We start from the raw sequence: 22,388 nt of genomic DNA on the forward strand, positions 1-22,388 counted from the left end.
TAGTCAGCTGGAAACTACAATACCCAGCCTGCCTTTACAGCACTACATGACAGTGCTCTCTCATACGAGTACCACATTTATACTAAACAAGTCTAGTCAGCTGGTGACTACAATACCCAGTCTGCCTTTATAGCAATACCTGACAGTGCTCTCTCACATGTGAGTACCACATTTATAAAAAAAAAAAACAATTCATGCTTACCTGATACATTTATTTCTCTTGTGGTGTATCCAGTCCACGGATCATCCATTACTTGTGGGATATTCTCCTTCCCAACAGGAAGTTGCAAGAGGACACCCACAGCAGAGCTGCTATATAGCTCCTCCCCTAACTGCCATATCCAGTCATTCGACCGAAACAAGCCGAGAAAGGAGAAACCATAGGGTGCAGTGGTGACTGTAGTTTAAAATTAAAAATTACCTGCCTTAAACTGACAGGGCGGGCCGTGGACTGGATACACCACAAGAGAAATAAATTTATCAGGTAAGCATAAATTGTGTTTTCTCTTGTAAGGTGTATCCAGTCCACGGATCATCCATTACTTGTGGGATACCAATACCAAAGCTAAAGTACACGGATGAAGGGGGGGGACAAGGTAGGTACCACTGCCTGTAAAACCTTTCTCCCAAAAATAGCCTCCGAAGAAGCAAAAGTATCAAATTTGTAGAATTTGGAAAAAGTATGAAGCGAAGACCAAGTCGCCGCCTTGCAAATCTGTTCAACAGAAGCCTCATTTTTAAAGGCCCAAGTGGAAGCCACAGCTCTAGTAGAATGAGCTGTAATCCTTTCAGGGGGCTGCTGTCCAGCAGTCTCATAGGCTAAGCGTATTACGCTTCTTAGCCAAAATGAAAGAGAGGTTGTCAAAGCCTTTTGACCTCTCCTCTGTCCAGAGTAAACAACAAACAAAGCAGATGTTTGATGAAAATCTTAAGTAGCTTGTAAGTAAAACTTTAAAGCACGGACTACGTCCAGATTATGTAAAAGACGTTCCTTCTTTGAAGAAGGATTAGGGCACAATGATGGAACAACAATCTCTTGATTGATATTCTTAGTAGATACCACCTTAGGCAAAAACCCAGGTTTTGTACGCAGAACTACCTTATCTGCATGGAAGATCAGATAAGGAGAATCACATTGTAAAGCAGATAACTCAGACTCTACGAGCCGAGGAAATAGCCATCAAAAAAGAACTTTCCAAGATAAAAGTTTAATATCTATGGAATGAAGAGGTTCAAACGGAACCCCTTGAAGAACTTTAAGAAACAAGTTTAAGCTCCATGGGGGAGCAAAAGGTTTAAACACAGGCTTGATTCTAACCAAAGCCTGACAAAATGCCTGAACGTCTGGAACATCTGCCAGACGCTTGTGCAAATAGACAGGGCAGAAATCTGTCCCTTTAAAGAACTAGCTGATAATCCTTTTTCCAAACCCTCTTGGAGAAAAGACAATATCCTGGGAATCCTAACCTTACTCCATGAGTAATTATTGGATTCACACCAATAAAGAAATTTACGCCATATCTTATGGTAGATTTTCCTGGCGACAGGCTTTCTTGCCTGTATTAGGGTATCAATGGCTGACTCGGAGAAGCCACGCTTTGATAAAATCAAGCGTTCAATCTCCTGGCAGTCAGTCTCAGAGAAATTAGATTTGGATGATTGAAAGGACCTTGTAGTAGAAGGTCTTGTCTCAAAGGCAGAGTCCAAGGTGGAAAGGATGACATGTCCACTAGGTCTGCATACCAGGTCCTGCGTGGCCACGCAGGTGCTATCAAGATCACCGATGCTTTCTCCTGTTTGATTTTGGCAATCAGTCGAGGGAGCAGAGGAAACGGTGGAAACACATAAGCCAGATTGAAAGACCAAGGTGCTGCCAGAGCATCTATCAGCGTTGCTTCTGGGTCCCTGGACCTGGATCCGTAACAAGGAAGCTTGGCGTTCTGGCAAGACGCCATGAGATCCAGTTCTGGTTTGCCCCAACGATGAATCAATTGAGCAAACACCTCCGGATGGAGTTCCCACTCCCCCGGATGAAAAGTCTGACGACTTAGAAAATCCGCCTCCCAGTTCTCTACACCTGGGATATGGATCGCTGAGAGGTGGCAAGAGTGTCTCTCTGCCCAGCGAATTATCTTGGAGACTTCTAACATCGCTAGGGAACTCCTTGTTCCCCCTTGATGGTTGATGTAAGCCACAGTCGTGATGTTGTCCGACTGAAATCTGATGAACCTCAGGGTCGATAACTGAGGCCAAGCTTGAAGAGCATTGAATATCGCTCTCAATTCCAGAATATTTATTGGAAGGAGTTTCTCCTCCTGAGTCCACGATCCCTGAGCCTTCAGGGAGTTCCAGACTGCACCCCAACCTAGAAGGCTGGCATCTGTCGTTACAATTGTCCAATCTGGCCTACGAAAGGTCATACCTTTGGACAGGTGGACCCGAGATAGCCACCAGAGAAGAGAATCTCTGTTCTCTTGATCAAGATTTAGTAGAGGGGACAAATCTGTGCAATCCCCATTCCACTGACTGAGCATGCATAGTTGCAGCGGTCTGAGATGTAGGCGCGCAAACAGAACTATGTCCATTGCCACTACCATTAAGCCGATTACCTCCATGCACTGAGCCACCGAAGGGCGCGGAATAGAATGAAGAACACAGCAAGAATTTAGAAGTTTTGATAACCTGGACTCCGTCAGGTAAATTTTCATTTCTACAGAATCTATCAGAGTCCCTAGGAAGGAGACTCTTGTGAGTGGGGATAGAGAACTCTTTTCCTCGTTCACTTTCCACCCGTGCGACCTCAGAAATGCCAGAACTATGTCCGTATGGAACTTGGCAATTTGAAAATTTGACGCCTGTATCAGGATGTCGTCTAGATAAGGGGCCACTGCTATGCCCCGCAGCCTTAGGAACGCCAGAAGCGCCCCAGTACCTTTGTAAAAATTCTTGGGGCTGTAGCTAACCCGAAGGGAAGAGCCACAAACTGATAATGCCTGTCCAGAAAGGCAAACCTTAGGAACCGATGATGATCTTTGTGTATCGGAATGTGAAGGTGAGCATCCTTTAGATCCACCGTAGTCATATATTGACCCTCCTGGATCACAGGTAGGATGGTCCGAATAGTTTCCATTTTGAATGATGGAACTCTGAGGAATTTGTTTAAGATCTTTAGATCCAAGATTGGTCTGAAGGTTCCCTCTTTTTTGGGAACCACAAACAGATTTGAGTAAAATCCCTGTCCCTGATCCACCTTTGGAACTGGATGGATCACTCCCATAACTAGGAGGTCTTGCACGCAGTGTAAGAATGCCTCTTCTTTATCTGGTTAACAGATAATCGTGAAAGGTGAAATCTCCCTTGTGGAGAAGCCTTGAAGTCCAGAAGATACCCCTGAGATATAATCTCCAACGCCCAGGGATCCTGAACATCTCTTGCCCACGAAGTGTGAGGGGCTAATGAGTGAAGGGGACATTCCTTAGTGAGGGGCTAATGAGTGAAGGGGACATTCCTTAGTGAGGGGACATTCCTTAGTGAGGGGCTAATGAGGGAGGGGACATTCCTTAGTGAGGGGCTAATGAGGGAGGGGGACATTCCTTAGTGAGGGGCTAATGAGGGAGGGGGACATTCCTTAGTGAGGGGCTAATGAGGGAGGGGGACATTCCTTAGTGAGGGGCTAATGAGGGAGGGGGACATTCCTTAGTGAGGGGCTAATGAGGGAGGGGACATTCCTTAGTAAGGGGCTAATGAGGGAGGGGACATTCCTTAGTGAGGGGCTAATGAGGGAGGGGACATTCCTTAGTGAGGGGCTAATGAGGGAGGGGACATTCCTTAGTGAGGGGCTAATGAGGGAGGGGACATTCCTTAGTGAGGGGCTAATGAGGGAGGGGACATTCCTTAGTGAGGGGGCATTCCTTAGTGAGGGGTCAATGAGTGAAGGGGCATTCCTTAGTGAGGGGTCAATGAGTGAAGGGGCATTCCTTAGTGAGGGATCAATGAGTGAAGGGGCATTCCTTAGTGAGGGATCAATGAGTGAAGGGGCATTCCTTAGTGAGGGATCAATGAGTGAAGGGGCATTCCTTAGTGAGGGATCAATGAGTGAAGGGGCATTCCTTAGTGAGGGATCAATGAGTGAAGGGGCATTCCTTAGTGAGGGATCAATGAGTGAAGGGGCATTCCTTAGTGAGGGATCAATGAGTGAAGGGGCATTCCTTAGTGAGGGGTCAATGAGTGAAGGGGCATTCCTTAGTGAGGGATCAATGAGTGAAGGGGCATTCCTTAGTGAGGGATCAATGAGTGAAGGGGCATTCCTTAGTGAGGGATCAATGAGTGAAGGGACATTCCTTAGTGAGGGGTCAATATAGTCTTAAAAATCTGAGGAATAGTCGTGTGATCCTATGGTATATCGACTTTTCAAAGTGTCCCAATGCTGGTGTGTTCAAATATAGTGAACCACTCAAAAATATGAAAAAAAGAAAATGTGTGAAAAAAATTGTGAAAAAATAGATTAAATGCCTCTCAAAAATGAAAAATATTAAAAAATTATTCAAAAATACAATTTGTGATATCACAACTGTGAAAAATAATTGCAAAAATAAAAATAAAAATAAAAATAAGTGGAGTGTTTTCCAAAAATATGCCTTAGTGAATGTCAAATATATCCTTAAAAATAGTGATATATAATAGTATAACAAATGATCCCAAAAGGTATAGGTTTTGTTTTTAATATCCTGTTATAGAATTGTGTTTTAAAGGAATTTTTATGTATTTTATGTATACACACATTGTCAAGGATTTTTAACTACATATGTCTTATTAAAATGTTATTAGCAAAACGTAATAAATGGTTTTAGCAAAACATATAGGAGCTTTTGATCCATTATAAATTATTATTTTTTCGCATACACTAATATTTATGCACTTAGACTTATCGGCTATTTGCATTACGATCACACTCGTCACTTATAGTTATACCAATCGTGGACACCATCTTTAGCCACAAACCCTTTTTTCTAGGGCTTTGTAGCGCTGTACTCACTAAGCACTTTTAATCTATTGACATTTTGGGATCTGGTTGGGAGATTCCGCAACAAGAGCACAGCTTGTATGGTTGACATCTTGGCGCTGCAAGATATACATTCATGTCAATGAGTGAATGGGCATTCCTTAGTGAGGGGTCAATGAGTGAAGGGGCATTCCTTAGTGAGGGGTCAATGAGTGAAGGGGCATTCCTTAGTGAGGGGTCAATGAGTGAAGGGGCATTCCTTAGTGAGGGGTCAATGAGTGAAGGGGCATTCCTTAGTGAGGGGTCAATGAGTGAAGGGGCATTCCTAGGTGAAGGTTATTGAGGGAGGGGACATTCCTAGGTGAGAGATTAATACACAGCTACATATAACTACACACATATACTTTGTAGCTATACACCACACGACCAACACTACACACATATGCTTTAGAGCTATACAACCACACTACACACAGAGCTATACAACACTACACACATATACTTTAGAGCTATATAATACTACACACATATACTTTAGAGCTATACAATACTACACACAGAGCTATACAACACTACACAGATATACTTTAGAGCTATACAACACTACACACATATACTTTAGAGCTATACAACACTACACACATATACTTTAGAGCTATACAACACTACACACATATACTTTAGAGCTATACAACACTACACACATATACTTTAGAGCTATACAACACTACACACATATACTTTAGAGCTATACAACACTACACACATATACTTTAGAGCTATACAACACTACACACATATACTTTAGAGCTATACAACACTACACACATATACTTTAGAGCTATACAACACTACACACATATACTTTAGAGCTATACAACACTACACACATATACTTTAGAGCTATACAACACTACACACATATACTTTAGAGCTATACAACACTACACACATATACTTTAGAGCTATACAACACTACACACATATACTTTAGAGCTATACAACACTACACACATATACTTTAGAGCTATACAACACTACACACATATACTTTAGAGCTATACAACACTACACACATATACTAGGCCTGTCAAAAATAATCGTTTTGACGATGCATCGCGATGCGGCATGAAACGATTCTGCATCGATGCGCTGAGACGCGATAATCGATTAACGTTACCCACGTGACCAGCCTCCAGGAAAAGTAAAAGAAAGTGCGCGAAAGTGCGCGGTACATCGTTTTGACGTCACTGACGTCACCCAATAAAGCAACATGGGCGCTCCATGGGCGGTCTCTTGAAGTGCCGAAGTTACGCAGTAGGAGCAAAGCAGCAAAGCAGGAGTGTGTTGCCTGAGATTGATGATGGTACACGGCAGTATACTACAGCTACACGGCGGGCTCATTTTTATTTTGTGGGAGACAGAGGAGGAGACCTATGGTGAGAATTAGACTAACAACTAACTGTTTGTTTAGTTAATAGTTACCAAAACGTTGTACATTTTTGCCAATGCCATGCCATAATTGCCATTGCCATGCCTGCCTATTGCCTCAACTGCCTACTACTTGCCATAGGTAAACTAATTATTAACTTACTTAAAGAGCAAATCAATAAGGGGTACACAATCACATTTATTACACAATAAGGGGTAACAATTAAATACTTGCCTTATTTACTTAACGTAGTATGCTGAGCTGACTGAGGCTCAGGCTGCTGCATAATAATTAATTGCTGCATTATTGAATAATATTGCATAATTTGCATATATAAAAAATGTATTATAAATAAATATAGTATACTATTGTCTAATAATGTCTCTATTAGTCTAATCTGTATCTATTATCTACATGTTTTTCACATGGATGGATGGCCTGGTCTGAAGTTCTAATATTTTAATAATATATTAATTCAAGAAAGTGCATGCAATTTTAAACAACTTTCCCTATTATATAATTTGCTTATCCTTTGTTGAAATGCATAGCCTGAGCCTCCTCCTTGTGCACAAAGTATTATATACTAAGTAATGTGTGTGCTGTGCAAGTGCAATGCATTGCTAATATGTCATCAACAAACGATATCTGAGAAGTATGAAGCAAATTAAATAATAGAAGTTAGTTATGATGTTTATTTAAAATTGTATTCTCTATCTGAATCATGAAAGTAAATGTTTGGGTTTTTGCACCTTTAAGTGTGTAATATATTACAGTAACTTACAGTGTCAGTGAGTGAGTGATGTCCCCTGCAATTATCACAATGCAATTTGTTTTAAAATTTATGTTCGCAAAATGTATGGCATTGGCAAAGTAGTTGAAGTTACTAGTACTTTTTGATTTTACATTTGCGGCTTGAGATTTTGACAACTGGAACTTAGTGTATTTTCTTTTTTTTTTTAACACTGACAGAGTTTGACGTTGACAACAACATCATCCGTCACATATGTCATGCTAAAATGACAGAGGGAGACAAAAAAGATAGAGAGATAAAAAATGCACCTAGCATTTTAAAAGCAAGCATCTGGGCACATTTTGGATTTTATGAACATACTGGAAAGCACGAATTGGACAAGACACACGCGGTTTGTAAAGCCTGTCACACAAAAATTAAATACCTAGGGAATACTACTAACTTGAGAAATCACGTTAGACGTTTTCACTCTGAGATGCTAACCCCTGCCGCTGTCGCCAGTGCCACTGCCAAGGAAATAACAAGACTAGCTGAAGCTCATCAGCCAAGAATTGATGCAATGCTGTCAACTTTGCCACCCAACTCTGAAAAAGGGAAGAGAATAACCAAAGCTGTGGCAACTTTCATAGCGAAGGACCTACGGCCTTACTCTGTTGTGGAAAACCTTGGGTTTCGCAACCTGTTGAAGACACTAGAGCCACGTTATAAGATCCCGTCACGCAATCACTTAACAGAAAACGTTATACCTGCACTCTACCAAGAAACAAAAGCTCAGGTAATTGCATCAATGAGCCAAGCCAGTCGAGTCGCACTAACGTGTGATTCATGGACTTCAGTCACGACGGAGTCTTATGTAACAGTAACTGCACATTACATTAGCAAGGACTGGAAGATCTTGTCGCATGTGCTGCAAACGAGAGCAGTTTATGAGTCTCACACGGGTTCTCATCTGGCGGAGCTACTGTCTCGTGTCGTGGAAGAATGGCAGCTGTCCGATAAATCTGTAGTGCTTGTGACCGACAATGCTTCGAATATGATTGTTGCTGCTCAAGTTGGAAAATTCCCTCATGTAAAATGCTTCGCCCATACACTGAATCTCGCATCCCAGCGGGCGCTGAAAGTGGCCACGCTCTCCAGGCTTTTAGGCAGAGTGCGACGAATATCAACATTTTTTCACCGCAGCACTACAGCAAACCACTGTCTGAAAGAAAAACAGAAATGTCTTGGCCTGAAGAATCATAAGCTGATAACTGATGTGACAACAAGGTGGAACAGCTCATATGACATGGTCGAGAGGTTCCTAGAACAGCAACCTGCAATCTGTGCCACATTGTTGTCTCCAGAAGTCAGAAAAAGTGAGTCAGATCTCTGCACTCTCAACGAAACAGATGTGTCAAATGCAGAGGATGCTGTGAGTGCATTAAAGCCAATGAAAGATGCAACCACACTGATGTCAGAAGAGCGCAATCCAACTGTTTCTCTCATTGCCCCTCTAAATGCACAACTGCTCCAGAACATGACAGACACCATGGGAGACACACCCATGATCCATGAGATCAAGAATGCCATCAAAACAGATCTCCTGAAGAGGTACAGCAGTGAGGCAGAGAAGAAGATACTTTATACAGCCTCTGCTCTGGATCCTCGTTTTAAGGGACTGCCTTTTATTCTCACAGAGGAGGAGAGATTGGAGATATACAGAGGAGTGACTGAGGAGGCTGCATCCTTGGAGGTAATTTTAATTGCATCATGTTTCTTGAAAAATTTATAAATTGAAAACAAACATAAAACATACCATCATCCATACAAAATAGGCTTAGCTATCACTGCAGTAGCTTGATTAGTAGCTAGTTTAATGAGTACAAGGTTTATTATATAAGTCAGTTTGAAAACGCCACAGTCAGTCAACTTTCCTCCTCCTCCGTCCACTCCCGAGTCCTTCCTAATAGATGTGAGCTGTTGCATGCATTTATTTATGCACTACTGTCTCTCTGAGCACACACATAGCATTAGCTGGCTGGCTGCTCGAGGTAATAATGAATGCTATTTTTTCTATTCTTTTGTTCAAACACAGATTGAGTGTACTAGTACAGTTACATCTAGGAGGACAAACGTGGATGAAGTGCCACTGCCTGAGGGAAAAGAAACTCTGGAAGAAGAATCAGCCATCGAGGAGGATAACCCTTCTCCTCCCAAAAGAAAGTCCACATCGCTTCTCATGACTTTGCTGGGACAGTCTTTCACTGACACTGAAGGTACAATAGAACCCAAGACCCCCTATGCCAAGGCTGAAGAGGAAATAGAGAAATATTGTAAAGCCCCATCTCTGCCTCTCACTGAAGACCCTTTGAAATGGTGGCATGTACATGAGGTCATATTTCCCCTCCTCTCTCATTTGTCAAAGCGATACTTGTGTATCCCAGGTACAAGCGTGTCTGCAGAGCGTGTTTTCTCCACTGCAGGAGATGTGGTAACGGCAAAAAGAAGCACCCTCAAACCAGAGCATGTGGATCAACTAGTGTTTTTACAGAAAAACCTACATATTCCATAATTCTGAGTAGTGATTCAGGTTTATAATATTAATATTGAATGTTTTTTGGCACATCCAGAAAAAAGTGCTGTGTGCCCCACTGCCCAGTGCAGACTACTACTGTTAAGTTATTTTATATTTGTTACTGTTATATAGCTTATAGCTTTTTGAAAAATGAAGCTTAAAACCTTGAGTAAATCTTTGTTGGATCACAAAATATACTAGTACACTACACGACACGACCGACCACGTCACTCACTGTCACAGTCACACACAAACAATACAAAAGAAACAACACACAACTGCAGTTGCACACACCTCATGTGTGCGTGTCAGTCAGTGTCACCCTTCACCATGATTCACTCTTTTTATGATGTGTGTTTTTTTTGGTATTGTTTGACTGTGTGCGACTGTGACTGTGTGTGTGTTGTGTAACAATATATTTGTGATCCCATAAAGATAATCAAAGTTAGTAAATCTAGTAGTTCAATGCTACTTGTTGTATAATGTCTATTACTACTTCTAGTGTTACTGTGATGTTTGCCAATCAGGAAGTGCTCTGTTTTGTAGATGTTGTGCTATTGTTACAGCACACCCCTGTATTGTTTGCAATGCAGTGAGTGCATAGTGCACACTGCATAAGGGATTATTAATATTATTCATTCACACTAAAAATTGTCTATTTTAAATAGACCCTTTAAGAAAGATATCATATGTTTTTGTTTATGATCCCAATCCCAAATGCCATCCCACCCACTCTCAGGCAGATCTGTAGGGGTTAACCGAATATAACCAACCAGTTAACAATAACAATGTGTGTACTGCAGTGTCTAACTGTCTCTTTATGAGTGTGTGAGTGTGTCTGTGAGTGAGTGAGTGCCAGTTTGAAAAGTTTGTATGTATCTCATTCTCTATGAGTGTGTGTGAGATGAGTGTATTAACTGCCTTTGAATGTTTTTGTTTGTATGTGATTGTGTGTTGTCCCAGTGTCTAAGTGTCTATGAGTGTGAGTGTGACTGTGGCTGACTGGGTGGCTGTGGTGCCTTTGAATGTTTTTGTTTGTGTGTGTGTCCCACTGTCTCTCTAGTGTCTGAGTGTCTAGTGAGTGTGACTGTCTAACTGTCTATGAGTGCACTATGCAGAGAGTGAGACTGAAGCCAAACCACTATAGGGGAAGGAAAAGCCTTGAGTAAACCTTGAGTAAATCTTGATTGGATCACAAATATACTGTACACTACAGACAGTACAGCACACACAGCACACAGTGCCACACACAACAGCACAATACAAAAATAAAGCACACACACCTCAGGTGAGTGGCGTGCCACCCTTTCTTCACCATGATTTACTCCTTGATGTCTGTGTCCTTTTTTATGTATTGTTTGTTTGTGTGTGACTGCTGTGTACTGTTCAGTGACAGACTCAGTCACTGTTCAGTTGTGTGTAGTACTGCTTTAACAGTAACTAATAACTAACTAATTATATTTGTGATCCCATAAAGATAATATAATCATCAAGAAGAAACTGTAGTTATAGTAGTTCAGTTCAATGCTACTTGTTTTAAATGTCTCTCTCTCTAGTACTATTGTAAGTCTGTAACTGTGTGTAAACTAATTGTATATGTCACAATCACATGTGTGTTGTGTGCACACTCTGTGCTGTGTGTTGTGTTCCAGATTCTTCACGTGATGTTTGTTTGCCACAAATTGACAGTCATGAAGGCACAGTGGACTGCACCTGTAATTTTGTACCTATAAGGGATTTATGTTTTGTTTTCTGAGGACAATTTTCACACAAATAAGGTATTATGGTGGTAACTTAAGCTTAACCTATCTATTTTGGTTTTAATTTAATGTCTATTATTATATTATTATTACTAAGTAAGTAAAGAAATTAAATTAAAACCAACATAGATAGGTTAGACATTTATTTGTTGTTCATGTTTCTTTACAAGTGTATAGTGTACTACTTACTATATATAATATATACATTTAAATATTTTCTTTTACTGAAGAAGTACACTGTGAGCACTGCACTTTTTACACTACGTACTCTGTAACTACAGTTTGATGCCATAATATTGTTTCCAAACCAATACAACAATTGCCATTTAGTATTTACTGTTCTATAAACTGTTGTTGTCTGCTGTGTTCAGACTTTGCCACAGGAAGAGTGTCCTTTTTTGAGCTAATAAAATAAAAAAAGAGTTTATTTCAATACTTTGACTTCTTGAATTTTTTTTTCTGAAAAATTTAAAAATTGGGCAGAAATAGTGCAGTAATCGTGATGCATCGCGATGCATCGTAGAATCGAATCGTATCGAATCGTTACGATGATAATCGTAATCGAATCGAATCGTGAGACAGGTGAAGATGCGCAGCTCTAACATATACTTTAGAGCTATACAACACTACACACATATACTTTAGAGCTATACAACACTACACACATATACTTTAGAGCTATACAACACTACACACATATACTTTAGAGCTATACAACACTACACACATATACTTTAGAGCTATACAACACTACACACATATACTTTAGAGCTATACAACACTACACACAGAGCTATACAACACTACACACATATACTTTAGAGCTATACAACACTACACACATATACTTTAGAGCTATACAACACTACACACATATACTTTAGAGCTATACAACACTACACACAGAGCTATACAACACTACACACATATACTTTAGAGCTATACAACACTACACACATATACTTTAGAGCTATACAACACTACACACATATACTTTAGAGCTATATAACACTACACACATATACTTTAGAGCTATATAACACTACACACATATACTTTAGAGCTATATAACACTACACACATATACTTTAGAGCTATATAACACTACACACATATACTTTAGAGCTATACAACACTACACACATATACTTTAGAGCTATACAACACTACACACATATACTTTAGAGCTATATAACACTACACACATATACTTTAGAGCTATACAACACTACACACATATACTTTAGAGCTATACAACACTACACACATATACTTTAGAGCTATACAACACTACACACATATACTTTAGAGCTATACAACACTACACACATATACTTTAGAGCTATATAATACTACACACATACTTTAGAGCTATACAACACTACACACATATACTTTAGAGCTATACAACACTACACACATATACTTTAGAGCTATATAATACTACACACATATACTTTAGAGCTATACAACACTACACACACATACTTTAGAGCTATACAACACTACACACATATACTTTAGAGCTATATAACACTACACACATATACTTTAGAGCTATACAACACTACACACACATACTTTAGAGCTATACAACACTACACACATATACTTTAGAGCTATACAACACTACACACATATACTTTAGAGCTATACAACACTACACACAGAGCTATACAACACTACACACATATACTTTAGAGCTATACAACACTACACACATATACTTTAGAGCTATACAACACTACACACATATACTTTAGAGCTATATAACACTACACACATATACTTTAGAGCTATATAACACTACACACATATACTTTAGAGCTATACAACACTACACACATATACTTTAGAGCTATACAACACTACACACATATACTTTAGAGCTATATAACACTACACACATATACTTTAGAGCTATACAACACTACACACATATACTTTAGAGCTATACAACACTACACACATATACTTTAGAGCTATACAACACTACACACATATACTTTAGAGCTATACAACACTACACACATATACTTTAGAGCTATATAATACTACACACATACTTTAGAGCTATACAACACTACACACATATACTTTAGAGCTATACAACACTACACACATATACTTTAGAGCTATATAATACTACACACATATACTTTAGAGCTATACAACACTACACACACATACTTTAGAGCTATACAACACTACACACATATACTTTAGAGCTATATAACACTACACACATATACTTTACAGCTATACAACACTACACACACATACTTTAGAGCTATACAACACTACACACATACTTTAGAGCTATACAACACTACACACATACTTTAGAGCTATACAACACTACACACAGAGCTATACAACACTACACACATATACTTTAGAGCTATACAACACTACACACATATACTTTAGAGCTATACAACACTACACACATATACTTTAGAGCTATATAACACTACACACATATACTTTAGAGCTATATAACACTACACACATATACTTTAGAGCTATATAACACTACACACATATACTTTAGAGCTATACAACACTACACACATATACTTTAGAGCTATACAACACTACACACATATACTTTAGAGCTATATAATACTACACACATATACTTTAGAGCTATACAACACTACACACATATACTTTAGAGCTATACAACACTACACACATATACTTTAGAGCTATATAATACTACACACATATACTTTAGAGCTATACAACACTACACACACATACTTTAGAGCTATACAACACTACACACATATACTTTAGAGCTATATAACACTACACACATATACTTTAGAGCTATACAACACTACACACACATACTTTAGAGCTATACAACACTACACACATATACTTTAGAGCTATACAACACTACACACATATACTTTAGAGCTATACAACACTACACACAGAGCTATACAACACTACACACATATACTTTAGAGCTATACAACACTACACACATATACTTTAGAGCTATACAACACTACACACATATACTTTAGAGCTATATAACACTACACACATATACTTTAGAGCTATACAACACTACACACATACTTTAGAGCTATACAACACTACACACATATACTTTAGAGCTATACAACACTACACACATATACTTTAGAGCTATACAACACTACACACATATACTTTAGAGCTATACAACACTACACACATATACTTTAGAGCTATATAATACTACACATATATATAACCCTAATACAACACTACACACATATACTTTAGAGCTATACAACACTACACACATATACTTTAGAGCTATACAACACTACACACATATACTTTAGAGCTATACAACACTACACACATATACTTTATAGCTATATAATACTACACACATATACTTTAGAGCTATACAACACCACACACATATACTTTAGAGCTATATAATACTACACACATATACTTTAGAGCTATATAATACTACACACATATACTTTAGAGCTATATAATACTACACACATATACTTTAGAGATATATAACACTACACACATATACTGTAGAGCTATACAACACTACACACATATACTTTAGAGCTATATAACACTACACACATATACTTTAGAGCTATACAACACCACACACATATACTTTAGAGCTATATAACACTACACACATACTTTAGAGCTATATAACACTACACACATATACTTTAGAGCTATACAACACTACACACATATACTTTAGAGCTATACAACACTACACACATATACTTTATAGCTATATAATACTACACACATATACTTTAGAGCTATATAACACTACACACATATACTTTAGAGCTATACAACACTACACACATATACTTTAGAGCTATACAACACTACACACATATACTTTAGAGCTATACAACACTACACACATATACTTTAGAGCTATACAACACTACACACATATACTTTAGAGCTATACAACACTACACACATATACTTTAGAGCTATACAACACTACACACATATACTTTAGAGCTATACAACACTACACACATATACTTTAGAGCTATACAACACTACACACAGAGCTATATAACACTACACACATATACTTTAGAGCTATACAACACTACACACATACTTTAGAGCTATACAACACTACACACATATACTTTACAGCTATACAACACTACACACATATACTTTACAGCTATACAACACTACACACATATACTTTAGAGCTATACAACACTACACACATATACTTTAGAGCTATATAATACTACACACATATACTTTAGAGCTATACAACACTACACATCTATACTTTAGAGCTATATAATACTACACACATATACTTTAGAGCTATATAATACTACACACATATACTTTAGAGCTATACAACACTACACATCTATACTTTAGAGCTATATAATACTACACACATATACTTTAGAGCTATATAATACTACACACATACTTTAGAGCTATATAATACTACACACATATACTTTAGAGCTATACAACACTACACACATATACTTTAGAGCTATACAACACTACACACATATACTTTAGAGCTATACAACACTACACACATATACTTTAGAGCTATATAATACTACACACATATACTTTAGAGCTATACAACACTACACATATATACTTTAGAGCTATATAATACTACACACATATACTTTAGAGCTATACAATACTACACACAGAGCTATATAACACTACACACATATACTTTAGAGCTATACAACACTACACACATATACTTTAGAGCTATACAACACTACACACATATACTTTAGAGCTATATAACACTACACACATATACTTTAGAGCTATATAATACTACACACATATACTTTAGAGCTATACAACACTACACACATATACTTTAGAGCTATACAACACTACACACATATACTTTAGAGCTATATAATACTACACACATATACTTTAGAGCTATACAACACTACACACATATACTTTAGAGCTATACAACACTACACACATATACTTTAGAGCTATACAACACTACACACATATACTTTAGAGCTATATAATACTACACACATATACTTTAGAGCTATACAACACTACACACATATACTTTAGAGCTATACAACACTACACACATACTTTAGAGCTATACAACACTACACACAGAGCTATACAACACTACACACATATACTTTAGAGCTATACAACACTACACACATATACTTTAGAGCTATACAACACTACACACAGAGCTATACAACACTACACACATATACTTTAGAGCTATACAACACTACACACATATACTTTAGAGCTATATAATACTACACACATATACTTTAGAGCTATACAACACTACACACATATACTTTAGAGCTATACAACACTACACATATATACTTTAGAGCTATATAATACTACACACATATACTTTAGAGCTATATAATACTACACACATATACTTTAGAGCTATATAATACTACACACATATACTTTAGAGCTATACAACACTACACACATATACTTTAGAGCTATACAACACTACACACAGAGCTATATAACACTACACACATATACTTTAGAGCTATACAACACTACACACATATACTTTAGAGCTATACAACACTACACACATATACTTTAGAGCTATACAACACTACACACATATACTTTAGAGCTATACAACACTACACACAGAGCTATACAACACTACACACATATACTTTAGAGCTATATAACACTACACACATATACTTTAGAGCTATACAACACTACACACATATACTTTAGAGCTATATAACACTACACACATATACTTTAGAGCTATACAACACTGCACACATATACTTTAGAGCTATACAACACTACACACATATACTTTAGAGCTATACAACACTACACACATATACTTTAGAGCTATATAACACTACACACATATACTTTAGAGCTATACAACACTACACACATATACTTTAGAGCTATACAACACTACACATATATACTTTAGAGCTATTCAACACTACACACATATACTTTAGAGCTATACAACACTACACACATATACTTTAGAGCTATACAACACTACACACATATACTTTAGAGCTATACAACACTACACACATATACTTTAGAGCTATACAACACTACACACATATACTTTAGAGCTATATAACACTACACACATATACTTTAGAGCTATACAACACTACACACATATACTTTAGAGCTATATAACACTACACACATATACTTTAGAGCTATACAACACTACACACATATACTTTAGAGCTATACAACACCACACACATATACTTTAGAGCTATATAATACTACACACATATACTTTAGAGCTATATAATACTACACACATATACTTTAGAGCTATACAACACTACACACATATACTTTAGAGCTATACAACACTACACATATATACTTTAGAGCTATATAACACTACACACATATACTTTAGAGCTATACAACACTACACACATATACTTTAGAGCTATATAACACTACACACATATACTTTAGAGCTATATAACACTACACACATATATACTTTAGAGCTATATAACACTACACACATATACTTTAGAGCTATACAACACTACACACATATACTTTAGAGCTATATAACACCACACACATATACTTTAGAGCTATACAACACTACACATATATACTTTAGAGCTATATAACACTACACACATATACTTTAGAGCTATACAACACTACACACACATACTTTAGAGCTATATAACACTACACACATATACTTTATAGCTATACAACACTACACACATATACTTTAGAGCTATACAACACTACACACATATACTTTAGAGCTATACAACACTACACACACATACTTTAGAGCTATATAACACTACACACATATACTTTAGAGCTATACAACACTACACACATATACTTTAGAGCTATACAACACTACACACATATACTTTAGAGCTATACAACACTACACACATATACTTTAGAGCTATATAATACTACACACATATACTTTAGAGCTATATAACACTACACACATATACTTTAGAGCTATACAACACTACACACACATATACTTTAGAGCTATATAACACTACACACATATACTTTAGAGCTATATAACACTACACACATATATACTTTAGAGCTATATAACACTACACACATATACTTTAGAGCTATACAACACTACACACATACTTTAGAGCTATATAACACTACACACATATACTTTAGAGCTATATAATACTACACACATATACTTTAGAGCTATATAATACTACACATATATACTTTAGAGCTATACAACACTACACATATATACTTTAGAGCTATATAACACTACACACATATACTTTAGAGCTATACAACACTACACACATATACTTTAGAGCTATACAACACTACACACATATATACTTTAGAGCTATATAACACTACACACATATACTTTAGAGCTATACAACACTACACACATATACTTTAGAGCTATATAACACTACACACATATACTTTAGAGCTATATAATACTACACATATATACTTTAGAGCTATATAACACTACACACATATATACTTTAGAGCTATATAACACTACACACATATACTTTAGAGCTATACAACACTACACACAGAGCTATATAACACTACACACATATACTTTAGAGCTATACAACACTACACACATATACTTTAGAGCTATACAACACTACACACATATACTTTAGAGCTATACAACACTACACACATATACTTTATAGCTATACAACACTACACATATATACTTTAGAGCTATATAATACTACACACATATACTTTAGAGCTATATAATACTACACATATATACTTTAGAGCTATACAACACTACACACATATACTTTAGAGCTATATAACACTACACACATATACTTTAGAGCTATATAATACTACACACATATACTTTAGAGCTATATAACACTACACATATATACTTTAGAGCTATATAATACTACACATATATACTTTAGAGCTATACAACACTACACATATATACTTTAGAGCTATATAACACTACACACATATACTTTAGAGCTATATAATACTACACATATATATAACCCTATTACAACACTAAACAGCTGTAACTGCTGAGCTTCCACTAACCTGACAGATTCGCGCCTGTACAGAATACAAAAATAACAATAGAGTCAAAATATTCTACAGCGCGGCAACACTTATTCTAAATGAACCACATTTACAACACCCCCATCTGCTGGCCAGATATAAAACTACAAACTGTTTAAATAAATAGTACCTGTAAAAAGATAGAACCCAAAAAACCTCAAGCCATCTTAAATGAACCCTAATATTCTAGCCCCTATTGAAAACAAATATCACAAATAGGGTCAAAGTATTATACAGAGTAGCGACACTTCATTTAAATTAAAAACATTAAAGCTGCACCATCAGCTGATCACAACAAAGTTGTCTAATAAATAAAGCATTTAATAGTAATAAAAAATATAAAATATTGAATTAATATTCAAACATAGATATAACAGGGTTAGGGGTTAGGGTTGGGTTAAAGTTAGGGTTAGGGTTAGTGTTGTATAGCGCTATGTGTGTAGTGTTGTGTTATATATCTGTGTGTGTGTAGTGTTGTGTTATATAGCTCTGTGTGTGTAGTGTTGTGTTATATAGCTCTGTGTGTGTAGTGTTGTGTTATATATCTCTGTGTGTGTGTAGTGTTGTGTTATATAGCTCTGTGTGTTTAGTGTTGTATAGCTCTGTGTGTGTAGTGTTGTATAGCTCTGTGTGTGTAGTGTTGTATAGCTCTGTGTGTGTAGTGTTGTGTATATATCTCTGTGTGTGTAGTGTTGTGTTATATATCTCTGTGTGTGTAGTGTTGTGTTATATATCTCTGTGTGTGTAGTGTTGTGTTATATAGCTCTGTGTGTGTAGTGTTGTATAGCTCTGTGTGTATAGTGTTGTATAGCTCTGTGTGTGTAGTGTTGTATAGCTCTGTGTGTGTAGTGTTGTATAGCTCTGTATGTGTGTAGTGTTGTATAGCTATAAAGTATATGTGTGTAGTGTTATATAGCTCTCTGTGTGTAGTGTTGTATAGATCTGTGTGTGTAGTGTTGTATAGCTCTGTGTGTGTAGTGTTGTATAGCTCTGTGTGTGTAGTGTTGTATAGCTCTGTGTGTGTAGTGTTGTGTTATATATCTCTGTGTGTGTAGTGTAGTGTTATATAGCTCTGTGTGTGTAGTGTTGTATAGCTCTCTGTGTGTAGTGTTGTATAGCTCTGTGTGTGTAGTGTTGTATAGCTCTCTGTGTGTAGTGTTGTATAGCTCTGTGTGTTTAGTGTTGTATAGCTCTCTGTGTGTAGTGTTATATAGCTCTGTGTGTGTAGTGTTGTGTTATATAGCTCTGTGTGTGTAGTGTTATATAGCTCTGTGTGTATAGTGTTGTGTTATATAGATCTGTGTGTGTAGTGTTGTGTTATATAGCTCTGTGTGTGTAGTGTTGTATAGCTCTGTGTGTGTAGTGTTGTATAGCTCTGTGTGTATAGTGTTGTATAGCTCTGTGTGTGTAGTGTTGTATAGCTCTGCGTGTGTAGTGTTGTATAGCTCTGTATGTGTGTAGTGTTGTATAGCTATAAAGTATATGTGTGTAGTGTTATATAGCTCTGTGTGTAGTGTTGTATAGCTCTGCCTCTAAAGTATATTGTGTAGTGTTATATAGCTCTGTGTGTGTAGTGTTGTATAGCTCTGTGTGTGTAGTGTTGTGTTATATATCTCTGTGTGTGTAGTGTTGTGTTATATAGCTCTGTGTGTGTAGTGATGTATAGCTCTCTGTGTGTAGTGTTGTATAGCTCTGTGTGTGTAGTGTTGTATATCTCTGTGTGTGTAGTGTTATACAGCTCTGTGTGTGTAGTGTTATATAGCTCTGTGTGTGTGTAGTGTTGTGTTATATAGCTCTGTGTGTGTAGTGTTATATAGCTCTGTGTGTATAGTGTTGTGTTATATAGATCTGTGTGTGTAGTGTTGTGTTATATAGCTCTGTGTGTGTAGTGTTGTATAGCTCTGTGTGTATAGTGTTATATAGCTCTGTGTGTGTAGTGTTGTATAGCTCTGCGTGTGTAGTGTTGTATAGCTCTGTATGTGTGTAGTGTTGTATAGCTATAAAGTATATGTGTGTAGTGTTATATAGCTCTGTGTGTAGTGTTGTATAGCTGTAAAGTATATTGTGTAGTGTTATATAGCTCTGTGTGTGTAGTGTTGTATGGCTCTGTGTGTGTAGTGTTGTATATCTCTGTGTGTGTAGTGTTATATAGATCTGTGTGTTTAGTGTTGTATAGCTCTGTGTGTGTGTAGTGTTGTGTTATATAGCTCTGTGTGTGTAGTGTTATATAGCTCTGTGTGTGTAGTGTTGTATAGCTCTGTGTGTGTAGTGTTGTATAGCTCTGTGTGTGTAGAGTTGTATAGCTCTGTGTGTGTAGTGTCTGTTGTATAGCTCTAAAGTATATGTGTGTAGTGTTGTATAGCTCTATGTGTGTAGTGTTGTATAGCTCTAAAGTATATTTTGTAGTGTAGTATAGCTCTGTGTGTGTAGTGTTATATAGCTCTGTGTGTGTAGTGTTATATAGCTCTAAAGTATGTGTGTGGTGTTGTATAGCTCTAAAGTATATTGTGTAGTGCTGTATAGCTCTGTGTGTGTAGTGTTATATAGCTCTAAATTATATGTGTGTAGTGTTGTATAGCTCTATGTGTGTAGTGTTGTATAGCTCTGTGTGTGCAGTGTTGTATAGCTCTGTGTGTGTAGTGTTGTATAGCTATAAAGTATATGTGTGTAGTGTTATATAGCTCTGTTTGTGTAGTGTTATATAG

At 37.0% G+C, this 22,388-nt stretch overlaps 1 protein-coding gene across 1 annotated transcript in view; it reads right to left on the reverse strand.

Moving 5' to 3' along the window:
• The window catches only part of ARHGEF39 (Rho guanine nucleotide exchange factor 39), a 619,672-nt gene extending 599,977 nt beyond the window's left edge, over positions 1 to 19,695 (reverse strand). The window contains exon 1 of the mRNA XM_053696961.1: positions 19,663 to 19,695. The gene's annotated coding sequence lies outside the window, so the exon portion shown is untranslated. The remainder of the gene's footprint in view (positions 1 to 19,662) is intronic.
• Between the last annotated feature and the right edge of the window lie 2,693 nt (positions 19,696 to 22,388).

Source organism: Bombina bombina, chromosome 1, assembly GCF_027579735.1.
Source record: "Bombina bombina isolate aBomBom1 chromosome 1, aBomBom1.pri, whole genome shotgun sequence".
In the NCBI taxonomy this organism is placed as follows: Eukaryota; Metazoa; Chordata; class Amphibia; order Anura; family Bombinatoridae; genus Bombina; species Bombina bombina.